The 26,721-nt window shown below is 51.3% G+C and overlaps 1 pseudogene; it reads left to right on the top strand.

The window, feature by feature from the left end:
* The window catches only part of LOC135983336 (integrin alpha-D-like), a 33,437-nt pseudogene continuing 6,716 nt past the window's right edge, over positions 1-26,721 (top strand).

The following is a 26,721-nucleotide window of genomic DNA, read 5'->3' as shown; positions in this document are numbered from 1 at the left end:
CTAGTTGGGTGTTTCAGTGTAATTGGCTTTTTTCCCATTCTTCTCCATTCTATTCCCACCCTATAACACCCTGAGTCCCTGCTCCACCCCTGGCAGTGTTTCTCTCTTTTCAGATAGCACTTATCTTTCCTCTGAGCTCTGCTGCCTCCTCTCCAGGCAGTGCCCTTGAACCTCACACGTCCTACGAGAGCATCCACGTTCCATAGACACCCCTCACCCAGCACAGGATGGACCCCCTGCCTCTGATCCTCTACCTGTGCGCAGGTAAGTGCCAATCAGAGGGACTGGGGAAAGCAGGACTCCTCCACATGGGTGCCCAGAGAGTAACCCTCTGGCAGGGGAATGGGGGCAGCTGGAGGCTCAGGACTTTTGGGTCCTATCCTTGGCTGGCTGTGGGAGAGGAGTGGGGTTGGTGGGTTACAGCAGGAGGCCTGTGCATCAGGACGACTTGGCTCTGGGAAAGGAATGGAGCTCTAGTGTCTTGTGTGGTGGGAGGGCTGGTAATCAGGACCCCTGGGTTTAGTGCCCTCTTTTCTGTTCTCTTCCCCTCCCCCCCCCCAGACTCTCTGTGATGGGAGTGGGTCACACTGCGACTCCCTTTCTCTGTGGTGTGTGTGCTCGGTAGGATGTGGGGGGAGGGTCTGGCAGGTGCGAAGTGGATGCAGTGTTTGCAATTGCTCAGTCCTGCTGTAAAACCAGTCGCTTCCTCCTGCTTCAAGGTCACGTCTCTTGTCTGTGAGGCCTGGACCCGTCAGGGAATGGACGGAGGCCGACTTTGGGGTGGCTGAGAGTAAGGGGGATGGGCTGGGCAGGGGGGACAGACAGGAAGATGGGGTCTGAAAAGGGATGGGGGGGAATGGGGAATGCCATCTAAGCTCCTTTCCCCCACCCACCCAGACCCATTTTGCCCCATATCTGGTCCCCCTATAGTGCTGGAGGGTCTCAGCTGTGGCTCCCATGACACAAGCTTACCAGGCCACCCTGCACTAAGTGGTAGAATCAGCAGAGATAACAAGAACTGCCTGGGTGAAGTTGCTCCCCGCGCAATGCTGTGGCCAATCCTTGGATGCATAAACAGGGGTATCTGGGGTAGGAGCAGAGAGGTTATTTTACCTTTTTATTTGGTCCTGGTGTGACCACTGCTGGACTCCTGTGGCCAGTTCTGGAGCTCACGCTTCAAGAAGGATATTAATAAATTTGAGAGGATTCAGAGAGCAGCCATGAGAATGATTAAAACATTAGAAAACTTGCCTGATCAACTCAAGGCGCTCGATCTATTGCTATTTAGATTAACGAAGTGAAGACTAAGACGTGCTCATCTCAGTCTATGAATACCTACCTGGGGAACAAATGTTTGACGATGGACTCTTTAGTCTAGCACAGCGGTTCTCAACCGGGGGTCTGTGGCCCACAGGGAGTTCACAACCCTTTCAAGGGGGCCACGGGGCCCTGCGGCAGAAGTCCCAATCCCCGGCATCCCCCTGCAGGGCTGAGATGGGGGGAGCTGCAGGGCTGAAGCTCTGATTTCCAATGTCCCCCCATACGGGGCTGAAACTGGGGGAGGCATAGGACTGAATCCTTGAGCTCCGGTGTTCCCTGTGGGGCAGAAGCCCTGAGCGCAGGGGCAGAATTGGGGACATGGGGGCATTGTCCCTCGCCCAAACTGTAGTGCAAAATCACAGCAGTCCCAGGGCAGCTCCACACCTCCCACTCCCCGCCCCGGGCAGGTCAGAGGTGGGAAGCCAGAGCCCAGCAATGTGAGACCGCTGCTGTGGATGGTGCATGGAGCAGGCAGCAGCAGGAGTGGTCCTGCCTCTCCTGCTGGTGCCCTAGATTGAAGCTCCAAGCCCCCTTTGCTCCCACAGTGGCAGCCAGTAAGAGCCCCAGGTCCATGGCTGGCAGACCCCTCTGGGAACAGGGACTGCAGGGGCATCCCCCCAGCACAGTCCTTAATACCCCTCTCCCTATACCCTGAGCTATTCCCTCCCTGGATCCTGAGCTACCCCCCTCCCTGCATTTTGATTTAACCCCTCTACCCCCTTTCACCATGAGCTATCCTCTGCCCACACACAGCCCCTAACTATCCTCTTCCTTCACCCTAAGCTGTTTTCAAACTTTTTGAGCTAAGCCCCCCCACCTGCTATGTGGGGCTTGGGCCCCACTGTCCCCCATACCCCCCAAAAATAGTCAAACTACACCTGTGCCCAAGGCCCCTCTGCCCCCCCTCCCCGGAATTTTTGTAGCATGTCGAGGGAGGCCTCAGAGAAAAAAGATGAGAACCCCTGGTCTAGCATACAAAGGTCTAACACAAGCTTAAGCCTTGGAAGTTAGACAAATTTAGACTGGCAATACGGCACAACATTTTTAACAGCGAGAGTAATTAACCACTGCAACAATTTACCAAGGGTCGTGGTGGATTCCCTTGTTGGGATATAATATGATATTCTCTATGGGGCCTAATGTGGCTGTTGTGTGTTTGAAACCTGAGTGCATGACTTGTATTTTGGCAACCAAAGCAAAAACTTAAAGGTCACACAGTCAAAACCTATTTGTACACGTAACTCTTCTGCCCATCAGAGTTGGCAGCAACAAGGGCCGGGTTCAGTATCTAGGGGTTCCTTTTCAACAACACAATGCAAAACCGGCTTGAGCCCCCACCCAGTGACCTGGGACAATTACATACCACCCCCATGGCTGCCTCTAAGAGGCAATACTTCCCCCTCTCACAAGCACAGAGTCTGAGGGAAACAAAAGCCTTTTAATAAATAGGGAAATGATGCGGCATGAGCAAAAGACTCAACCCCCCCCCCCCCAGTAAGTTTGGCAGTGTCCTTTTCCCCTCAGGGTTTTAAGTCCAGCAACCTAAGTCACCCTACCCACAGTTTCTGCCCTTGGTCAGTGCAGCACCAGAGTTCAGAAGTTCATCTACAGAGTTCATCTCCCAGCCTGGGTTGAAATGGGGGGGGGGGGAGGCATGGAGACACCTCACGCTTTCTGCTGCTCGAGCCCTCAACAGCCGATTGCCACGCTTCTCTGTGGGAGTCTCCTCCAGTCCTCTCCTCCAGCTGCCCACATCTCTCCACGATAGGGTTACCATATCTCATAAATAAAAAAAGAGGACCCTCCACGGGCCATTGCCCCGCCCATTTCCCCACCCCTAGCCCCGCCCCAACTCCGCCCCTTCCCCCACCCTAACTCCGCCCCCTCCTCCCTCCCACTCCCAGCCAGGGGGAAAGGGCTGCCCCAGTGCTACCAGCTTCACGGTTTGCCGGACAGCCCCCAGACCCTGCGCCCCCAGCCGGCGCTTCCCCAGCGCAGCTGGAGCCCGGGAGGGGAAGCGCCCAGCCGGGGGCGCAGGGTCTGGAGGCTGCCCAGCAAACCGTGAAGCCGGTAGCGCTCGGGCTTTGGCCAGCCCCTATGCCTCCGGACCCTGCGCCCCCAGCCGGGCACTTCCCCTCCGGGGCTCCGGCGGCTCTGCGTAACTTACACTGTATAAGTTACACAGAGCCAAAGAGGAGCAGAGCCTCTGCAGCTGGAGGCTCTGCTCCTCTTAGGCTCTAAGAGCCGGGCTGCCCCAGCGCTACCGGCTTTGGGCAGCCCCCGTGTCTCTGGACCCTGGGCCGCCGGAGCCCGGGAAGGGAAGTGCCCGGCTGGGGGCGCAGGGTCCGGAGGCACGGGGGCTGCCCGAAGCCGGTAGCTCTCGGGCAGCCCGGCTCTTAAACAGAGCCTCCAGCGGCTGGGGCTCTGTGTAACTGACACTGTGTCAGTTACACACAGCCCCGGCGGCTGGAGGCTCCAGCCCCCGCGGCTCTATTTAAGAGCCGGCCTGCCCGAGCGCTACGGGCTTCAGGCAGCCCCGTGCCTGGAGACCCTGCGCCGCCGGAGCCCGGGAGGGGAAGTGCCCGTCTGGGGGTGCAGGATCTGGAGGCACGGGGGCTGCCCGAAGCCGGTAGCGCTTGGGCAGCCCGGCTCTTAAACAGAGCGGGGGCGGCTGGAGCCTCCAGCCGCCGGGGCTGTGTGTAACTGACACAGTGTCAGTTACACAGAGCCGCAGCCGCTGGAGGCTCTGTTTAAGAACCGGGCTGCCCGAGAGCTACCGGCTTCAGGCAGCCCCCTTGCCTCCGGACCCTGCGCCCCCAGACGGGCACTTCCCCTCCCGGGCTCCGGCGGCGCAGGGTCTGGAGGCACGGGGCTGCCCGAAGCCGGTAGCGTTCAGGCAGCCCGGCTCTTAAACAGAGCCGCCATTTTCCCGGACATGTTCGGCTTTTTGGCAATTCCCCCCGGACGGGGGTTTGACTGCCGAAAAGCCGGACATGTCCGGGAAAAAGAGGACGTATGGTAACCCTACTCCACGAGCCATCCTGCTAGCTCACCAATATGTCTTCAGCACCCCCCAACACAGCCCAAAGTAGATTCTATTTAGTTGAACCTACATATCAGTGACTTTAGTTCTGCGGTATGTAACAAGACTCCTAATTGAGTCAAACTTAATTTTGTTATTACACCGTGGAGAAATGAGGGATGAAAGTGGTCTTTACAGCCCTCAAACAGGGCCCATACTGCCAAGAACAAATATCTGTCCCCAGCCTCTCTCTCAATTCCCTGGGCTTTGTAACCCATGTCCCTTGCCTAGCAAGTGCTGCTTAGTTGAGGGTGAGTCCCTCAGTCATAAAATGCCAAGTACAGTTCTTCTGTCCTTGATTCACATAACCAGGATAACAACACTTTATTACTCCTGCCCCAATCACAAAGAGACGGGGGATCCCACAGCAGCCAAAGTGACCATTTGGGCAAGCCGTCCATCATGCTAGGCAGGGTGGGTGTGCCCATGCGCATGAAATCAGCCCCTGAAATCCTTTTCCACAGCTCACCACCAGATGTCGGGGGAGAGCTCATTCTGACTTTGCTTACATACAAAACAGCTTGGAAAAAAATGAAGAATCAACAGATAAGGAAATTACCCAGTGGGACAGCTATAAAAATGTATAAGAATTGGAGGAAATGGTGCATCTTGGATCATTGTGGCCTGCCCAGGGCTGTCTCCTTGGAACAGAGGGTGAAGGCCAAGGACGACAGACACACAAGACTAATGACATCACAAAGTGAATTATATCTAAATCTGATGATTTAAAAAAAGTAAACCTTCCAGTCCACAATGGTCAAATATTAAAATTTTAAAAACGCCACCCCAAAAATTAACAGTCCACCATTGGTATAATGTTTTTAAAAAATGGTCTTCCAAGCTTTACAGCTTTTCCAAATTTAATGTTACATCCTATGGTTATACTATTTGTATTAATAATTTTATTAACCCTTGTTATGTTATATTTATACTGCCAAATAAAAAAATCAACAAAAATTCTAAGGCAAATAATATATAAAATTAAATGGTTTGCAAAATTATAAAGTAATATAATAATTAATGGTATTAATCATGTATCAACATGGGGAGTATTGGGATATAAAAAAGCTATACATCTATATAATATGTTATAGGCCATGGGGGTCTAGTGTGGCTGTTGTGTGTTTGAAAACTGAGTCCATGACCTTCATTTTGGCAACCAAGGCAAGAACTTAAAGGTCAAGTGGTCAAAACCTATTTGTACCAAATAACTTTATGTCCTTGGGAAAAAATGAAGGATCAGCAGATAAAGAAATAACAGCAGTGGAACTGCTATAAAAATGTATAAATTTTTTTAAAATGGCGTGTGTTGGATCATGGCAGCCTGCCCAAAATTGTCTCTTTAAAACAAAGGGTAAAGGCCCAAAACAACAAAAACAAAAAACTAATAACATCACAAAGTAAATTATAAATAAAAACTTCACACATTTGCAATTTAACATCTTTCAATAATCCAAAGCCCTGTTTATATTATATATATATATATATATATATATATATATATGGTGTGGTACTTGTAAACTCCCCGAACCTTGTAACTAAACTAAACCCCAACTAACCATCAAAACGTCTAACTACTGGGCTCTGGTATAGTATAGGCTATGTTGATAAGCAATGAACAGTTCAGGGTGTGGTCTAAAGTTGGTGTGGATCTATTTGCATACGCAGGTGAAGACTATGTTTTGACCTGGATTATAATTCTCATTCTCTGGAGGTTGTTTTATTAGAAAATACCACATCAAAACATGGTATAATGAACATGAAATCCATATTTTGCTGGCATGGAATCCCTGAAATTATTTAGCGCTGGGATGCAGGCACTTCTGGGGTGGGGCATAGGAGCTGTTTGTACAGCGATTTGCTCACCTGGCACTGAGATGTGGCCATTTGTTGGGTCTCTTTGGGAGGGCATGGGGGTGTGTATGACTCTCTCTCTCCATGCGGCATGTGTGCTTGGTAGGATGTGGGCTGGGGATGGGGTTGGTGGGCAGGAAGTGGACGAGGTTGGCACAGTAACTGCTATAAAGTCACCACAGGTTCCTCCTGCTTCAAAGTCACGTCTGCTCTGTCTGTGAGGCTGGGACCTCGCAGGGCCTGGGGGAGGGCAGACTTTGTGGTGGCTGAGAATAAGGATGACAGACTTGGGGCTTTGAGGCACACTGGGAGATGAGGCCTAAGAAGGGGAAATTGGGGGAGCCTGCCCCCGGTCTCCCAGCACCCCCTTTTGTCCAGCCAGACCCATAATTTTCTGACCCTGCCCACCATCCCCACAATTCTACAGCCCACCTTCCGCACATTTGCTCCTCCTGCAAATATGGAGAGTCTTTACTGCCTCCAAGCCTAAAGGGGGCAGCTCCAAGCAGGGGACTCTGCTTCCCAGGGCCGGGCTTGCAGGGATGGCGCAGGTGGTGGGAGAGGAGAGCAGAGCCACCCTGAGAGATTATTACACTCCCTACTTCTCTCCCACAATTACTCTTGGCCCTGATGCCTACTTTGGAAGTCCTGATTGGCTGCCTGTCTCCAGGAGGTGGGGGATGTGGGGAAGGACAGCTGTCGGGGAGGGGTTTCTCCACTCACCCCCTTCTCCCAGCTGGTCCCATGGGGGAGCTTTGCATCGGGAGGGTTAGCTTCCCTGTGCGGTTGGGGTTCAGTGTAGCCGTCCACTGGCTGTTTGGTGTTTTGTGTGTGACATGAGTTTGAAGGGACTCAGCTTTGACTCCTGCGACACAAACTTACCAATGCGATGCTGTGACCAAAAGGGCTATTGCGATCTCTGTATGCGTGAACAGGGGACCCTCGAGTAGGAGCAGAGCGGTTATTTTCCTTCTGTATATGGCCTTGATGTGACTGCTGCTGGAATAGTGTGTCCAGTTCAGGTGTCCACAAATCACGAAAGATGTCGATAAATTGGAGAGGGGTCAGAGAAGTGCCAGGAGACTAACGAAAGGATTGGAAAACCTGCTTCATAGTGATAGACTCAAGGAGCTCAGTCTAGTTAAGGGAAGGTTAAGGTCTGACTTAATCCCAGTCTGAGTAGCTATGAGGAGGACAAATATTTAACATTGGTCTCTTTAATCTAGCAGGTAAAGGTCTAACATGATTGAATGGCTGAAAGTTGACACTAGAAAATCTAAGGCCATGTCTACACTAGCGATCTTACAGCAGCACAGCTGTACCGATGCAGCCGTGACAATGTAAGATCACTTGTGTAGCCGCTCTATGCTGATGGGCGAGAGCTCTCCGGTCAACGTAATTAAACAATCTCAATGAGCGGCTCTTCTGCCGCCATCTCTTTCTGCACATTACCACTGATGGCGGCAAAGCTTATGTCGCTCAGGGGTGTGTTTTTTTACACCACCTCCTTTGTCAGCCCCTTTGATTATAATGTCTGAGTTGTTTCTGAGGCTGCGGATGGCGTTGCCTTTTGTACGTCTGAGGTTATGGGGCAAGTGATGCTGTTTGTTCAAACTTTCAGCCTGTGCACGTTGGCAGAAGCACTCTATGTAGAGGTCCAGTCTGTCGTTTTGACCGTCAGGAGGAGTCCACGCAGAGTTCTTCTTCTTGTAGTGTTGGTTGGAGGGTTCCTGTGGGTCAGTGCACTGTTCAGTGGTGTGTTGAAAATTTTCCTTGAGTCGGAGACGATGAAAGTAGGCTTCCAGATCACCGCAGAACTGTATCGTGTTTGTGGGGGTGGGGTGGCAGAATGAGAGTCCCTGAGATGGGTGTGTGGTAGGATAGATTAACAATATTGTTAGGTGAGTTGAGGGTACCACTGTTGTAGCCCCCTGTGGCATGTAGGAGTTTAGATAGTTTACTGTCCTTTTTCCTCTGTAGAGAAGTGAAGTGTGCATTGTAAATGGCTTGTCTCATTTTTGTAAAGTCCAGCAACGTGGCAGTTTGTGTGGAAGTTTAAAGTACATTTTGTAATGTGGTGTGACACCACCGTGGATTCAGCTCTGGTGCCTACAGTTTCAAGCTTAACAGAGTGAAAGTCACTTCTGTTACTGAAAATTAGAGTCTCTAGGAACACGTAAAGACCAAAGATAATGACCATCTATAATTCACTAGTACAAGGTCTAATCTATTTTATAAGTTTTATTAAAGTTAGTTATGATTACCTGAGCATATGGAAATTCTACACAGACCTAAGCACAATTTACAAATGTAGTTATACTCACATCCCTGAGAATAGTGTTAGGGTCTGATGGGTCTCTCATGACTTGATCATCAGTAGAGGGATGGTTCTTGCTGGAGTCTCCCAGAGGGAGCTCAGTTTTCCCATTCTGGACATCCCCTTTTTATACTGTGATTCTGTCTACACCTACATTCTGTGTGTGTCCATAAAAGTGTCCACCCTCTTTTCCCTTATTGGTCGGTCTCCCCTGGAAACTTAATGGGCCCCATTTTTTTATAAGCTGGGTAAGTTCCCTTTATTCTCATTAGCATTGACGCACAAGCTGTATCCCATGGTTAAGACACATGTCTGAGACAGATGCACCTTTGTGGTATTTTTATGATCTAATATTAATCTGGGTAATTTTGCACAATATTATCACTTGGTACCTCTTTTCCCATAGTCTTGGGCATCGGGTTATTTTTGAGTCACTTATGTCATCATTTCTTGTCTCCAAGGCCTAAAATAGCTAAGCTAAAGTCTTGCAGGCTTTAACGTACAGGTTCTTGCATTTCAGTTTATCTTAGTCATCTCTAGTACTTGGCTCAGTATTTAGAGGAACTATCTTATACTTTTTAATCCTACAAATTAACTCTAGTTAATGTACAATGAATATATATGATATAACATAATCATAATGCAAAACAATAAGTGAATAATAACTAAAATCACTGGCTACATGGCCATATAGTCTATCAATCTAATGAAGACTGATCTGTCCCTTCTGTCCATACAGGAAGCGCATCCGCTATGCATCAGCATCAGGAAAGCAGATGGAGATAAATCTAAGACTTCATTCACCAGCGCGGAATCCACTCATGATTAGGGCCCTGCCAAATTCACGGTCACGAAAAATATGTCCCAGACTGTGAAATCTGGTCTTTTATGTGCGTTTACCTAATCCTACACAAATTTCATGGAGGAGACCAGCATTTCTCAAACTGGGGGTCCTGACCCAAAAGGGTGTTGCAGGGGAGTCACAGGGTTATTTTAGAGGGGTCACAGTAGTAACACCCTTACTTCTGTGCTGCTTTCAGAGTTGGGCGGCGAGAAAGGAATGGCTGTTGGCTAGATGCCAAGCTCTGAAGGCAGTGCCGTCATCAGCAGCAGCACAGAACTAAGGGTAGCAGTGATACAGCCCCCCCCAATAACCTTTCGACCACCCCACCCTCACATCTCCTTTTGCGTGAGGACCCTTACAATTACAACACTATCAAATTTCAGTTTTAAAGAGCTGAAATGATGAGATTTCCGAATTTTAAAATCCTCTGACCATGAAATTGACCAAAATGGATTTTGAATTTGGTAGCGCTCTATTCTGGGAGTGTCTGGCAGTGGCACTATGCAAATGAATGTGGGGAATGATTTACATAAAATAGCCCTTGAGGGCTAGACAGCTGGGAGCAGGTGGTGAGGAGCTGGGAGTCAGGACACCTGGGTTCTATCCCTGGCTTTGGGAGAGGAGTGGGATTTGGTGGGTTAGAGTAGCAGGCTGGAATTCAGTCCCATAGCCAGAAAGCCCCAACCACTGGCCTGGTCTTCATAGGGGAAGCTCTAACTGGAGACTGTTTAACCCCTGCAGTGCTGGCACCGAGCCATGGATTCAGCGTGGACGTGGAAGGACCCATCACCTTCCAGGAGGAAGTTGAGGGCTTTGGGCAGAGCTTATTGCAGTTCGGGAATGCCAGAGTCGGAGGGTAAGGCCGGACATGGAACCTCACATGACTTGTGCCCAACACTGATTGGCATGTCTGTCTGTGCTGCCTCCCCTGTGTCTCAGTCCCCTGGCAGTGTGGGGCATCCCCTGAGCCCCCCATACTTTTTCCCCACAGGCTGATCGTCGGGGCCTCACTGCAGACAGGAAACGTGAATGAAACCGGCAAAGTCTACAAGTGCGACCCGGGCTCCAGACGCTGCCAGGAGATCCCCATCCAGAGTAGGGGCACCCTATGCTGTGGGGTGCAGCAATAGGATTGGGGTGGGAGCCAGGACTCTTGGGTTCTGTCACCAGCTCTGAGAGGGAAGGGGAGTCTAGTGGCTTAAAGCGGGGGTGGGATGGCGCTGGGAGCCAGGACTCCTGGGTTCTATCCCCAGCTGGGGGGTGGGTCTAGTGGTTATAGCTGGGAGTCAGGAATTCTCGGTTATATCCTCCGTTCTGGGACAGGAATGGAGTTTATTCACTCAGCCTGGTTTGCATCTCTCCCCTCTCAGGGCCCCTTGATGCCATGTACATGTCCCTCAGTTTGTCTCTGGCTGCCCAAGGCTCCCAGTTCCTGGTAGGTACCACACCCAGCAGAAATGGGTTCTGGGATTGGGGTCTGACATTTTCTCCCTCATCATTCCAGGGGACAGCCCCAAAACCCCACTACTCATGGATGGTAGTAACTGGGTGGTGTCAGTGTGACTGGTGCAGAGGTGACAATTGGGTGACGTCCCCATGACTACATGATAACTGTGCAAGGGCTGTTGGTAACTCCTGTAAATGGAGGGGTGGTACAATGATGCAGTGGGGAATGGTGGTAGCCAGGTATCCTCATTTTGGCTGCAGTGATTGTGAGGTGATGTTGTGGGGGATGGAGACAACTGGCTGATGTTGCCATGGTGACAGAGACTGTGCTGAGGTAGCAGGAAGCGTTGTAACTGGGTTGCCGTCATGGCGACAGTGACTGTGCATGGACATAGCAGGGAGCATGGCAAGCGGGTGACATTGCCATGGCAACAGTGCCTGGACACTGCTATAGCAGGGAGTGTGGTAAGCAGGTGATGCCCCCGTATGTCTCCCCTGTCATCTCTCTGAGTTAGGTGCTGGGACCTGGGGTCACGAGGTCCCGTCTGCCCCAAGAAGGCCCTGGCCCTGGCAGGGCCTTGCCCTGCCTATCCATGGGGTGCGGGGGAAGGTATCAGGCATCAGGCTCTCTTCCCCACCCTCAGTGCTCTGTTCAGAGGGGCACCTACTGACCCCGTGCCTTCTTGTGCCCCAGGTGTGCGGCCCCATGGTGCACCGGGCCTGTGGGGAGAACATGTACGTCAGTCACTACTGCTTCCCTCTGCAGCAGAGTTTCTCGCAACTCCAGCACATCCTGGACACCCAGCCAGGTGAGGGGTGACACAGGGGTGTTTGTGGGGGAGACTTACACCCTGGGTTCACGGGTGGGTACACGGACCATGGGGAGGTGGAGGGGAGATGGGTCTAGAGGGGTCCAGGGTTTGATAGGGGGTGGGATGCCAGTCTAGGTGGGCTCATTGGTTTGATTCAGGATGTCATTAGGAGCTGGGAGTCAGGACTCCTTGTGTTCTGTCCCCTGTTCTGTGAGGGGAGTGGGGTCTGTTGTGTTAGAGCAGGGGCTGCTGGGAGACAGGACTCGTGGGTCCTGTCCCCAGCTCTGGGAGGGGGGTGGGGTGCATGCATTTTTTTCATCTCAGTGCATGTCATGCTCTACTCTCAGGACCTCTCCATGGCAGGGAAGGGATGATGTTACGACAGAGGGGCCGAGGGGTCTGATTGAGGTGGCTGGCAGGGGGCAGGATATCCGGTTAGATGCGCCCATTGGTCTGGTCTAGCTCTTTCTGATGGGTTTCCCACGTTTGTGGAGTTGAGTCAGGACGTACTTCATTCCTGTCCCTCTCAGAGTGCCCCAAACATGTCACAGACATAGCGCTCCTCATCGACGGCTCGGGCAGCATCGCACCTGTGGACTTTGAAAAGATGAAGACGTTTCTCTCTGAAATCATGAAGCGTTTCGACAGCACTGACACGCAGGTAATGGGCAGAGGCTGAACCCTGACTATTTACTCTGCCTGTTGCAGTCAGTGCTGACCCCAATACTCCAGTGCAGCACTAGGGGGCACTGTGCTGCAAGGGGAGCTGTGATGGGTTGGGTCACAGAAACCCCCTTGGGACTGCCATCTGATGTGCTGAGACTACCTCTGAGCCCGTTTTCCTGTCAGCTTGGGACTCCAGAACCCTGCCTTGTTTGAGCCAGACATGCTAGCCTGCTACAACACAGACCCAGATCTGAACCACATCCCCTAAAAGCTGCAGGCTTAACTGAAAACAGCTTAAGTGTTCCTGTCTCCAACACTCAGATACCCAGCTCCCAATGGGTCCAAACCCCGAATAAATCCATTTTACCTGTATAAAGCTTATACAGATGTAATAAGGGAGGGCCAGGGAGCAGTGGGAGAGTGGTAGAGGGGAAATATATAAGCCCAAGGCTAATTAAGGCATGGTTCCCTGTAAACTCGGGAGCATGGCTACAGGTTAATTGGAGGACCTGCAGTCAATTAAGGCCCTGTCAGGAACCTAATAAAACCTCCTGCTTCAGGCAGAAGGAGACAGGACTGGAGCGTGGAGGTGTGCTGTAAGACTCGAAAGATCAGAGAACCAAAGTAAGGGAGACCCTGCCCCAGCAGGGGAGGGAGACTCAGTCCTTAAACTCTGAGGAAGGGAAAGTACCCCACCCAAGGGGGAAGAGGGTAAGAACCCACAGGGGTTGAGAGGGGCTGCCTCTGCTTCCCTCCTTTACCACCATCCCAGGCCACTAGTGGGGGCCCTTAGTGCCCAAGAGCAGGGGCAAGAGGTGGTATCTTAGCCCCCTGTTAAGGAAAGCGCAGGACCCACCATACTAACATTGGCCATTTTGTCACACAGGGTAAACTCATAAATTGTTCACCCTCTATAACACTGATAGAGAGAGATGCACAGCTGTTTGCCCCCCACCAGGTATTAATACATACTCTGGGTTAATTAATAAGTAAAAAGTGATTTTTATTAAGTACAAAAAGTAGGATTTAAGTGGTTCCAAGTAGTAACAGACAGAACAAAGTGAATTACCAAGCAAAATAAAATAAAACACGCAAGTCTAAGCCTAGTCCAGTAAGAAAACTGAATACAGATACAACCTCACCCTCAGATGTTTCAATAAGCTTCTATCACAGACTGGATACCTTCCTAGTTTGGGCACAATCCTTTCACCTGGTACAGCCCTGTTCCAGCTCAGGTGGTAGCTAGAAGATTTCTCCTGATTACAGCCCCTTTTGTTCTGTTCCACCCCCTTATATGGCTTTTGCACGAGGCGGGAATCCTTTGTCCCTCTCTGGGTCCCCACTCCTCTTTCTAAATGGAAAAGCACCAGGTTAAAGATGGATTTCAGTACCAGGTGACATAGTCACATATCCTGTGAGACCCCAAGCCTTCATTTCTCCCAGCCATCCACAGTCAGTTGCCCTGGTTGATGGGAGCCATCAAGATTCCAAACCACCATTAATGGCCCACACTTTACACAATTACAATAGGCCATCAGAGTTATATTTTTATATTTCTAGTTTCAGATACAAGAATGATAAATACATACAAATAGGATGACCACACTCAGTAGATTATAAGCTTTGTAATGATACCTTACAAGAGACCTTTTGCACGAAGCGTATCCCAGTTCCATTATATTCGCATTCATTAGCATATTTTTATAAAATCATATAGAGTGCAGCATCACAGGAGCAGTAAAGGATTTTGCATCCAAAACCAGGAAAAAATTCCTGCAGAGCCAACTATGTCCCGACCGCCTGCCCCAGTCGTTAATTGAGTCTGATTTCTGCTTTTCTAACCCTCCATCCCTTGGGTTGTTTTTCTCTCTTCTCCCCTGCCTCCCCTTGCAGTTCGCCCTCATGCAGTACTCCAATAAATTTAAATTGCACTTTGACTTCATGGAGTACAGGGGGAGTCGTGACCCTGATCACCTTCTCCAGGGGGTTGAGCAGCTTCATGGAACGACGCACACGGCCACAGCCATCCGGAAAGTGGTGTAGGTATTGCCCTGCTCCCCGTGCTGACTCCACAGAGAATGGACTGTAAGGATAGGTGAGCTAAGGGACAGGGACTCAAGACTCCTGTGTTGTATCCCCAGCTGTGGGAAGAAATTTGGAACTAGTGGTTAGAGCAGGGGGACTGGGCATCACTCCTGGGCTCTGTGCCTGACCATGGGAGGGGAGTGGGCACTAGTAGGTTAGAGTGGGGAGGGAGATGTTGGGAGCCAGGACTCCAGGGGTCTATTGCCAGCTCTGAGCTTCTGAGCAAGTCACAGACCCTCAGTGTGCCTCAGTTTCCCTATTGGTAAAATGGAGGCAATAACAGTGACCTCCTTTGTAAAGGACTTTGAGATCGGCAATGCCAAAGCAGTGGACAAGTGCTAGGTGTTATGTATCAATAACCCTCCCATGCATTCCCCACCCACCCCTTTTCCAGGCGGGAGCTGTTCACCTCTGGGAGAGGCGCTCGGGATGAAGCCACCAAGGTTCTCATTGTGATCACAGATGGGGAGAAATACAATGACGCACTTTCTTATTCAGATGCCATACCTGAGGCTGAGAGAGCTGGGATCATCCGCTACACCATCGGGGTGAGCTGCGGCTGTGCGGAGAACTAGTATGGATCTGAGCCCGTGTCCAAGGACAGGGGATGGGGAGGGGGTTCCCATCACATAAGGGAGAAGAACTGACCCCCTGGGTTGTAACTGGGCCAACGTGTGACATTATAGGAAAGCTGGAGCTCCTCTGTGGTTCAGGTTGAGCGGCACTTTCTAGTAAAAGGTTGGGTTTTCTGACTGCCCTACAGTCCATGTGCTGACTCAGATTGCCATGAATTTTGGTATTCCTCGTGGGGATGCAGGTTAGGATTAGTGGTCTGAATTTGGGATCATTTGAACAAGGGGTTTCTGAGATACAGCCCCCCCCCCACAGTTAAACAGCAAAGTCACCCGTTCTTATAAAGTCTTTTTTGCGCAGCCCCGGTGCTCAAACAGCTCTGATCCTCCCCAAACTGGTGTCAGTCACTTGACATTTATCTCCCTTAAACTGCTGAGCCAAAGAGATTGATATGGGCATCAGCAGCAAGACAAAGGGCAAGTTTACACGACACACTTAAGTCGAATTAATTTACGTCGTCACACAGCCACCGCAGTAATTAAATCAGTTTTTCATGTCCACATTGCTCTCCTGTCAGCGGTGTGCATCCTCACTAGGGGACCGTATACTGATTTAACTGTCAGTGTTGGGCATTGTGGGGTTGAAGCCCCACTGCCAGGGGCCAACAGCCGGAGTCTCAGGCTATGTAAGCCACACAGTGCCTATATGGACACTGCATCAACCTAACGACATTGACCTAAAAGCAACGCCTCTTGTGGAAGTGGAGTTATGAAGTCGGTGCAGTGGGCGAGTTACATGGGTGGGAGCTATATTTCAGTGTAGCCTCTTACAGAGTTAGGTCAACGTAAGCTGCCTTTCATCAACAAACTCGGGTTTAGAGTCATAGATTCCCAGGCCAGAAGGGCCCTTTGCAATCATCTAGTCTGAGCTCCCATGTAGCACAGGCCAGAGAACTGCCCCAAATAATCCCTGTTGGAACCTGAGCAGATCTTTTAGAAAACCAGCCAGTCTTGAGTTAAAAATGTCCAGGGATGGAGAATCCACTGCGGCCCGTGGTGAGCTGCTCCAATGGTTAATTCCCCTCACGGTTAAACCTGACACCTTCTTTCCAATCTGAATGGGTGTAAATTCCACTTCCAGCCACTGGATCTTATTAGACCAGGGGTCGGCAACCTTTCAGAAGCGGTGTGCCGAGTCTCCATTTATTGACTCTAATTTAACGTTTCGCGTGCCAGTCATACATTTTAACGTTTTTAGAAGGTCTCTTTCTATAAGTCTATAATATTTAACTAAACTATTGTGTGGAAAGTAAATAAGGTTTTTAAAATGTTTAAGAAGCTTCATTTAAAATTAAATTAAAATGCAGAGCTCCTCAGACCGGTGGCCAGGACCTGGGCAGTGTGAGTGCCACTGAAAATCAGCTTGTGTGCTGCCTTCGGCATGTGTGCCATAGGTTGCCTACCCCTGTATTAGACCTTTGTCTGCTGCTTATGTTGGGCCTAGTGACCGGGAGGTGCCTGACTCCACCGCTGAACAGTCTGCACACAACCCTCCCAGACTAGCGCAGTGGTCCCAGCCCTTCACTCCTTGCCCTGATACATCCCCCGGAGACATTGCCCACACTCACCCCTCACTACACCCTGGAAATCGAGTCATGCAGGGCCCCAGAGTGCTGACAATCCCCATGGCAAGGAGACCCCTGTGCCGCACTGCTGATACAACCGACACAACTCGGTGCTGAAATGAGGCAGGCTCCATAACTCCAGGCTCCAGCGCGTTTCCCCCCCCCCCACACACACACACACTGACTGCAGTAACAGCAGGGCTCAGGGCAGGTGGCTGTTGGACCAGGGCTCTTGGCTGTGACTGACTCCAATGCCCTGGTCCCCCTGTACCTCCCTCTACTCCATTAAGGTCGGCCAGGCCTTCTCCAGTGATACTGCCCAACAGGAGCTCCAGGAGATCGCCTCTGAGCCCGCTGACGAGCACGTCTTCCGGGTGGACAATTTCGACGCCCTCCAGGGCATCCAGAACCAGCTGCAGAAGAAGATCTGCACCTTCAAAGGTAACAGAGCTGGGGCAGGAGCCACAGTGGCCCTGGGGTCTAGAAATGGGTTTTCAAGGTTGAGATGGCCAGCATATTGGGTTGCATTAGTAGGAGCATTGCCAGCAGATAGGGGGAAGTGATTATTCCCCTCTCTTCGACACTGATGAGGCCACATCTGGAGTATTGAATCCAGTTTTGGGCCTCCCATACAGAAAGGACGTGGGCAAATTGAAAAGAGTCCAATGGAGGTCAACAAAAATGATTAGGGGGCGTGGGGCACATGGCTTATGAGGAGAGGCTGAGGGAACTGGGTTTATTTAGTCTGCCAAAGAGAAGAGTGAGGGGGGATTTGATAGCAGCCTTCAACTATCTGAAGGGGGGTTCCAAAGAGGATGGAGCTCGGCTGTTCTCAGTGGTGGCAGATGACAAAACAAGGAGAAATGGTCTCCGGTTGCAGTGGGGGAGGTCAAGGTTGGATATTAGGGAACATTATTTCTCGAGGAGGTTGGTGAAGCACTGGAATGGGTTACCGATGGAGGCGGTGGAATCTCCATTGTTAGAGATTTTTAGACCCAGCTTGACGAAGCCCTGGCTGGGATGATTTAGTTGGTGTTGGTCCTGCTTTGAGCAGGGGGTTGGACTAGATACCTCCTGAGGTGTCTTCCAACCCTGATATTCTATGATTCTATGGGATGGGGAGCTGCTGGGAATCCAGAGCTGGGAGTGGTGGGAGCCTATAACTGGTCCACTGGGATATACCTGTACGGGAGCAATGGGAAGCTGAGTTTAATCAACATATCCAGAACCTCTGGGGACATGAATGATGCTTCCCTTAGTAAGAACAAACCCAAAGATTTCCCCTTACTTATTTAAACAGCCCTTGCTCCTTACCCCAGAGATGGCTGCATCTTAGTTCTGGGGAAGGGATCTCTGTGTAGCACTGTTTATGACACCCTGACACCCTAATATTCACCACTATCATGTAATTAGGATATGTTTTGTACAAAGTATGTCTTGGGAAGGATTATTCTAAAAGTCTTGATCTGCTGAACATTAATCTCATTGGATTGTATGTGTTATCGTTCTATGTGAAATGATGAAGTTTGGCTATGTATGTGTTACTGAGACATGTGGTGAAGTTCACAACACCCACAAGAAGCCTTTCAGGTACAATGTTTAAATGGCCAAACAGTGTTAATGGCTTATAGAATAAATGCACATAAGCACACGGATTACACAGGAAGTGGGTACAGTACAAAACTTCTCAGAGATAGCACTACACAACGGGAACTGTTTGGCCCAGGTCACAGCAAAAGAGCTTTCCAGTGAGTTGGAAGAAGATATAAAAAGGGGATCTCATGCGGGACCTCACTCTCCCTACAACAACACACCTGGAAATATCTGAGAGGCAAGGACTGAACTGTGGGAAGTGATGGTCCCAGGCTAGAGGGATTTTTAGTCTAAGTATGAAAACCTGGGAAAGCCAAGGCAACTTGTGCCTTAAGAATGTGCTGCCTGTTTATCACTCAGGGTGAGAATCTGCTAATTTGTATCCTATCGGTCTAGTGTGTTGTGCTCAGTTTGCAGGTTTTATTTATTTATTAAAGTAATCTGCTTTATTCTGTTTGCTTTCCCTTATAATCACTTACAATTTACCTTTTGTAATTAATAAAGTTATTTCCTGTTTATAGTATAACCAGTTTGTGCAATTCATACCTGGGGGGTGCAAGAAGCAGTGCACATCTCTCTCCACATTGAGGAGAGGGTGAATTTTTAGGAGCTTGCGCTGTGCAGATCTCTCTGGACAGTGTAAGACAGTATTATTTTGAGTTTATTTCCCCAAAGGGTGTGCACATGAGTTCCAGGTGAGACCTCTCACATAGAGCTGACTTCAGTCTGTGTCTGGCGCTGGGTGTGGCCCTACCTGTGTGTGTGTGCTGCACGAGACCAGACAGCTTAATTCAGAAGAACAGGGAGAGGAAATCCAGGGTGGTGGAGCAGGAGAGGCTCAGTGAAAACCCAGTCCATCAGGTGGCATCCTGGATGGGGTGGTCCAACCCATCACACTGTTGTATGGCTGTTTCCCATGTCACCTCCCCATGTCTCTCTTTTCCTTTGAGGTTATTCATCTCTGGTCATCACAGCCAACGGGCAGACCACCTACATGGTCGGGGCCCCTCTATGCCAAGACACAGGCAAAGTCATCCTGTTCAGCCGAGATACCAAGGGTGGGGAATGGACACCCGGATCGGAGCTGTTGGGAGAGCAGGTATGGGGAGTGTTACAGGTAAAGAGGAGTGTGGGTGAGAGAGAGAGAGAGAGAGAGAGTGTGCTGGAGGAAGCCTGTAAGCTTTTTACATCATGTAATATTTGTGTTTGGCTTCACCTTCAGGAATGATTTGGTCAGAGAGCCTCAGGTAGGGGATAAACTTGACTAGTTTAGAGAACTGCACCGCAGCTGACATTCAGCATCTCTCCAATATCCCACTTCTGTTACCTTCACTTACAGTCTAGACAGAACTGATAAGGCGGATACCATCAGAGGCCTAAATACACCAACTGACTTAGTGTCATGGAGTCCCCGGGCGATGCTCTGGAACTGCTCCCTACAAAGCCAGGCAGGACTCTGGTGAAGTCTCCTCTCTGTGAGCAGACTATCTCCAGGGCAAGCAGCTCCCACGGTTTCCACCTTCCTGGGTTTGATGTTGGAGCATTCAGCATCCTCTGCCCCTCCATGCGCTTCCCACAGTGAGTCCGCCTAGGCAGGGTCCTGGGGAAGCAAGAGGGTCCTGCACCCCCACTTCGCAGTCAGACATGACTCTTAGCCAGCCAGTAAAACAGAGGTTTATTAGATGACAGGAACATGGTCTAAAACAGAGCTTGTAGGTACAGAGAACAGGACCCCTCAGCCGGGTCCATTTTGGGGGGCAGTGAGCCAGACACCCACGTCTGCACTTCACTCCTCGTCCCCAGCTAGCTCCAAACTGACTCACCCTCCAGCCCCTCTTCCTCTGCTTTGTCCCTTTCGGGGCCAGGCGGTCACCTGATTCCTTTGTTCTCCAACACCTTTAGCTATCACCTTGCAGGGGGGAAGGGCCCAGGCCATTAATTGCCAGGAGACAGAGTCGGCCATTGATACACACCGGCCCTCTGCTCTGCAACAATTACACCCACTTATCCCACCACCTAGAGACTTAAGAAATGCATAGAGGAAACTGAGGCACCCCTACAGTATTCAGAGGAAACATTAAGAACAGTCCCACTTCGTCACACTTGGGCATTGTGATGCTGCAGAGAGGCACCTTCCTCTGCCAGTGATTGATGTATGAGGGCAGGGGAGAGCGAGACACAGGCACTCTTCACCTACCCCACATGTTGGGTCTCATCCAATAGGCATGCTCAGAGCTGCCAAGATATTCACAAACCAGATGGAGAAGACAAGAGATGTTTCCCTTATAGCCTGGGGGTTAAAGTCCTCAACTAGGACATGGGTGACCCCTGGTTCAAATCCCGGCTTTGCCTGATTAGGAAGAAGGATTTAACCAGGTAGCTGCCCTCTCTCAGGCTGTAGGGTGGTTGTGATTTGCACATGTTCTGTGGCCCACCTGATACTTAATTAGTCAATTAAAGTGGAACAATATTAACAGGGGAGACTGAGGGAGCCCACATCAGAATATCCCACAGCTCAGGGGTTAGAGCACTGAACTGAGAAATAGCAGGTGCCTGTTCAATTCCTTCTCCTCTGACCACACCTACCGGAGGTGGAGGAGGAGTTAGATGGAGGAGCGCCTGTCTTCCCCCAGGCTGGGATGGATGGAGGGAGAAATGGGCACCGGGCAACCGCATGCTTAGAGTAAGACAGTAAAGGCACAAGCCCTGTACTTGAGACAGCAACAAAGGAGCTTCTGCTGCAAAAACTTAGGCACCAAGTCAGTTTAGGCACCTATAGGGGTCAGCAGCAGCCAGGCAGAGGTTTTGCAGCTCACAGAGGCAGTAAAGTCCAGGGGGTTAAGCACATAAGTACCTTTGTGGATCTAGGCTGGAGAGACTCAGGCAAGGAAATAACATTACTAGTGATATTATCAATGTCTGAAAAAGATCACACTACACTAACAAAGTGAATTTCTCTAAGCTCCAATTGCCTATACATGCCACCTAAACAAAACCTATAATAGTGGTTCAGTCAGTGATGAACTTGACTTGTGATAGCCCAACCTCTAAAAAGAATTGCACCACACTTAGCATTCAGCATCCTCCGCCCTCCAAGATATACCTGCCTGTCCATTCAAGAACACTTACAGAGATAGCGCCACCGGCTGCACTGAAGGAGAGTGAGGCTAAGGATGGAATGGACATTGGGACTGAATCCTTATCCCCAGAGGGTGAGAAGGGTCCCAGTGGAAGAAGAAGCAGGAGGTGACTAAATTGAGGGGTTTGCTTATCTGCCTCTCCAGATTGGTTTGTATTACGGGGGTACACTGTGCTCTGTGGACCTCGACAGAGATGGGAACACGGACCTGGTTCTAATCGGAGCCCCTTTGTACCGTACACCTCTGAATGGAGGACTAGTCTATATCTGTCAGATGAACTTGCCGGTAAGAAAGAGGAGTGCAGCCATGGGGAAGATGGGTGGCCGGGGGTTCTTGTTTGCCTGGACTGCTGTGGTGCTGTGACAATTCGTATTGCAGTAGGGGGCATGGTGCTCCAGGAAGCAGGGTAGAGGCTCAGTAGGGGGCGCTCTTCCCTCCCAGTTAGTTCTGACCCCAGGCCCCAGAGTCGGGAGGGGGGACACACACTGTGCTGCTGAGAGGGGGAAAGGAGTTGGTAGGGATCACTCTCTGATGACAGCAAGTGCTAATCCTTTCCCCATGTGTCTTTTTGGATTGCGCCTGCAGGGGATGATGATGATCTGCAACAAGACCCTACATGGGCAGATGGGGGAAGTGTTTGGGCACTTCGGGGCCAGCATGTCTGAAATCGGGGACATCAGCGGGGACGGACAGACGGATGTGGCCATCGGGGCTCCCATGGAGAATGACAATCATGGAGCCTTGTACATCTTCCATGGGGAAAAGGGAGGCTTCAGCCCCCAGTACAGACAGGTGAGCCCAGCTCCTATGAGGAGGGGTCAGTACACAGCCCCGAAGGGACACCATGGGGCCCCACCGCCCCCTAGTGCCCATTATACAGGATACTCACCCCTTTCCTAGCCCTTATCCTCTGGTGCCTCCTAGTGCTCATTATATAGTACACTCACCCCTTCTGTATCCCTTATTGCTCTCTCTGCCCTACAGCGCATAGAGGGGTCACGGTTTTCCAGCAAGCTGCACTACTTTGGCCAGGCTGTCAGTGGCGGGACAGATCTGACGGGGGATGGACTGCCGGACATCACGGTGGGGGCACAGGGGCAGGTCCTGCTGCTGAGGTAAGTAACTCTGTGGTGTTGCACTGCTTTGCACGACAGTCTCAGGCCTTGTCTACACTAGAGAGTATTTTCGATACAAGTTATGCCGACGATCTAAAAGTGCAATAATTTCATCGCTATTCCATGTCCACACTACGGTCCCTGTGTCAGCAGAGCGCATCCACACTTGGTGCTATAGCAATGAGAGTGAGAGCAGTGTACTGTGGGACCGATCTCAGTGTGCTACTCACCACATTCCACAGCTAGGTGTTGTGGGAAGGTGGAGTGGATCGCAGTGCATCATGGGTGTGGAATCAATGTCCCATGATGCAGTTCTTTCCGTCCCAGCATTCCATGGGCTTTCGACTGCATTCTGTGGCATTTTTCAATGTTTACTGTGCACCTGCCACCTCTGTCTGAAAAGATGGATCCTGCACTGATCTCTACTATTGTGGTCACTGTTATGAACACATCATGGATGGTCATGCAGTACATCAGGAGCTCCCAATCTGAACAGGAACCAGAGTTACCTGACCTGTTGTGTGCCATGGAAAGAAACAACACCAGATTACTTTTGGCATTCATGGAGCAGCTGAACACAGTGGACCGTCGCTTTTGAGCTTGGGAAACAAGCACTGATTGGTGGGATCACATTGTTATACAGCTCTGAGATGACGAGCAGTGGGTGCAGAACTTTCAGATGCGGAAAACCACCTTCCTGGAACTGTGTACAGAGCTCACCCCAGCCCTGCAGTGCAAAGACAACAAAAAGAGAGCTGCCCTCTCAGTGGAGAAGTGTGTGGCAATTGCAATGTGGAAGTTGGCAACCCTGGACTTGTACCAGTTGTGAATCAGTTTGAAGTTGTGAAGTCGATCACAGGGGCTTCGTTAATGCAAGTGTGCAGGGCCATGAATCGAATCCTGCTACGAAGGACCATGACTCTTGGCAATGTACGTGAAATAGTGAATGGCTTTGTAGAAATGGGATTCCCTAACTGTGGCAGGGTGATAGATGAAACACATATTCCAATTTTGGTCCTGGACCATCTTGTGACAGAGTACATCAACAGAAAAGGGCACTTCTCCATGTTATTGAAGGCACTTGCAGATCATCGTGGGTGTTTTGCTGACATCAACATGGGGTGGTCTGGGAAGGTGCATGACATGCACAACTTCAGGAGCACCGACCTGCACAGAAAGCTGCAAGCAGGGACTTTCTTTCCAGACCAAAAGATTCCAGTGAGGGATGTTGAAATACCCATCGTGAGCCTCGGAGACCCAGCATATCCGTTACTCCCATGGCTCATGGAGCCTTAAATGGGAAAGCTGGACAGCAGCAAGGAGCGCTTCAACAACAGACTGAGTAGATGCAGAATGACTGTGGAATGTGCTTTGGCACATTTAAAAGCGCGTTGGCGATACCTTTAGGGACGGTTAGATCTTAGTGAGGAAAACATTCCAATGGTCAGAGCTGCCTGTGGGGCTAAGGGTGAAAAGCTTGCCTGGGGTGGAGTGCTGAGCCAGATCACCTAGATGCTGATTTTGAGCAGCCAGATAACATGGCTATTGGAGGGGCACAATGGGGGCTATTTGAATCAGAGAGGCTTTGAGGCAACATTTTGAGAATGAGAACCAGTAATCTGTCATGCTTCATTAAGCTCAGTTATCTGTAGTGTAGACAAGGCCACACACAGTAGCAATACATTTTGTCTGTCTGTCTCCCCTGTACTAGAGAAAGGCACAATGATAGCTGTGCTGCAGGGCCAGCAAGTTGCATGGGCCCATGGTGCTCGGGCTCCAGGAATATTCCTGACTTGGGGGCCTGTCTCCACCAAAGTTTGGGTCCGAGTCCCACCTGCTGCCCCCAAACACCTCCCTGATTCCTCCCCCATACTTGATCCTCTTGGCTAAGATAGGGCTCAGGGTGGTGGAGTGCTGGTGCAGGGATAGTGGTGTTCAGGGCACTGTGGATTTGTGGGTGGGGGTGCTGGGCCTAGTGTGTCCAGGGAGTGCTGGCACCCCCTCCTGAACCCATACCATCTGCCCCAGGCAAAGAGCCCACACCTAGCACCCAAACTCCATTGAAAGCCTTAGGCAGGCAGGTGTGTGTGTGTGGGGGGGGGAGGACGTGGACCTGTTCTGGGCACCACCAAAAATTATACAAACCTGCTGCCCTGCCTTGCTGCTCCCTTCTCTTCTCCCCAGCATCTCCTCTAGCAGAGCTGCATATCCATAACTTGTCTCCCTGAGGTGCTGAGAGCACATCCAGGCTGGGTGGGAGGCTCTGGGGAACAAGGGAGGGGGCCTGGCCCCATTGCAGAGAGCAGCTGGGTGATGGTTCTGTTCCCCCCCATGGCAGGTCCCGGCCGGTGCTCAGAGTCGGGGTCTCCATCAGCTTCCAGCCCCCCACGATCCCCACCTCGTCCTTCGACTGCCAGGGGCAGGAGCAGCTCAACACAGAGGCCAGCAGGGCAAAGGTCTGCTTCACCGTCACTAAGAGCACCATGGACAGCCTAGGTCAGACCATACCCCTGCCCCCGTATTCTGAACCAGCTAGTTCCCTGCCCTGGGGCTAGACTGGAGCCAGGGCCCCATGGAGGGGAAGGGGTCTGTGTCCCATTTCCCCTTGAGGTTCCCACTGTCTCTCTCTGTCCCTCATTTCCCCTCCCCCGTAGGCAACAGGATCTCCAGCACCATTCAGTACAGCCTGGCCCTGGACCCCGGGCGGACGAAGATCCGAGCCGCCTTCGACTCCACCGGCCCCGTCCTGAGCAGGGAGCTGCGGCTCGGCATCAAGAAGAAATGTGAGACGTACCGGATAACAATACCTGTGAGTGTGGGGGTGTCCCGGCTCCTTCCCTTACCACTATGTCTGATCCTCCAACCCTGCCCCTTGCTCCCAAATCACCCAGAGAACAAATCTCTCTCTGGGTCCCACCCAGCGCCCAGCTTCCCTTTTCCTTCAGGGGCCCAATGCATCTCTCTGTCTCCCCAGCTCTGCCCTGAGGACACCGTGACCCCCATCACCCTGCGCCTCAACTACACCCTGACGGGGGAGCCCATCGCTGCTGCCGGCGACCTCAGACCCATCCTGAGCGAGGACTCTGTGCTGGTGTCTGCAGGCTCGGTAAGGTGCCATAGCCAGGCCCCACGGTGGGTCTGCTGCAGGGATCGAACCAGTGACGTTGCCATTCAAAAGCGAGAGACTGAAAAGTTTGGAGCTAGCAGCAGCTTCCTAAAACTCTTACAGAGTATGGACACTAGAGGGCGACAGAGATGGATGCCCAGTTTGCCTTGGCTACAGACCTGTCTCTCCTAGGTGGGAACATTACAACTTCTCAAAGTTCCCCAAATTTCTGTCCAAAAACCAAAATATTTTTGGCTAAAAAAATGATTTTTGATGAAAAATTTTCCAAACTTATTTTGGCCAGGGCCCCTTAGAGGGGAAAGGCTCCATGCCCTGTTTCCCATCCCCCCATGAGCCAGGCAGGCCCCCTGACCTGGCACTCCTAGAAGTGTGATACTGTTACTGGCTGGAGCCGGGAGTTGGAAGGGGGAGGAGGGGTATGGGTGAGTGGGTGGGTGGCAAGGTCGGGGCTGATGATGGGTTCAGCTGTCCCCTGTGCAGGGGACTGGGAGGTGCTGGGGTAACTGGAGGGCCCCTGGGTCCCTGCAGTGTTGCTCTGGCAGATGGTGCTGCAGCCCTCTCCCCACCCACTCTGATCCTGCTCTCCTGTGTCTCCCCTCAGCTCCCGTTTCAGAAGGACTGCGGCACGGATGGCCGCTGCGATGACCAGTTAGCAGTCTCCTTCAATTTCTCTGGGTAGGTCACCGAATCCTCCCAGCAACAGCACCCGCCATGGGGGGACCCGTCCAGCTTGATCACACCTTGGATTTCCAGTGCTGATAGATCCTGGGTGGCGGGCACTGCTGTAGTGAAGATCGCAGCACTGGGGTCCCTGGCTGGGCACTGCTAGAGGAAGTTCACAGAGCAGCCAGGGCACTGCCCTGAGGAAGCTCACCCCTTTCTCTCCCCGTTAGCTTGAGCACTCTGGTGGTGGGGGTCACCCCCGAACTCAACACCACCATCTCCATCCAGAACCACGGGGAGAATTCCTACAACACCAGGGTGCAGTTCTTCTACCCGGCTGCGCTGTCCTACCGCCGGGTCCTGCTGCTCCAGGTACCATCAATGCACACCAAGCATGAGGGGCAGACTCTGCAGGGGGTGCTGTGCTGCAATTGGGGAGGGGGTTTCTGCAGGGGATGCT

The sequence above is a fragment of the Chrysemys picta genome, chromosome 4 (assembly GCF_011386835.1).
Source record: "Chrysemys picta bellii isolate R12L10 chromosome 4, ASM1138683v2, whole genome shotgun sequence".
In the NCBI taxonomy this organism is placed as follows: domain Eukaryota; kingdom Metazoa; phylum Chordata; order Testudines; family Emydidae; genus Chrysemys; species Chrysemys picta.
The sequence above is the reverse complement of the archived record's forward strand: the minus strand, read 5'-3'. Positions and strand labels throughout refer to the sequence as shown.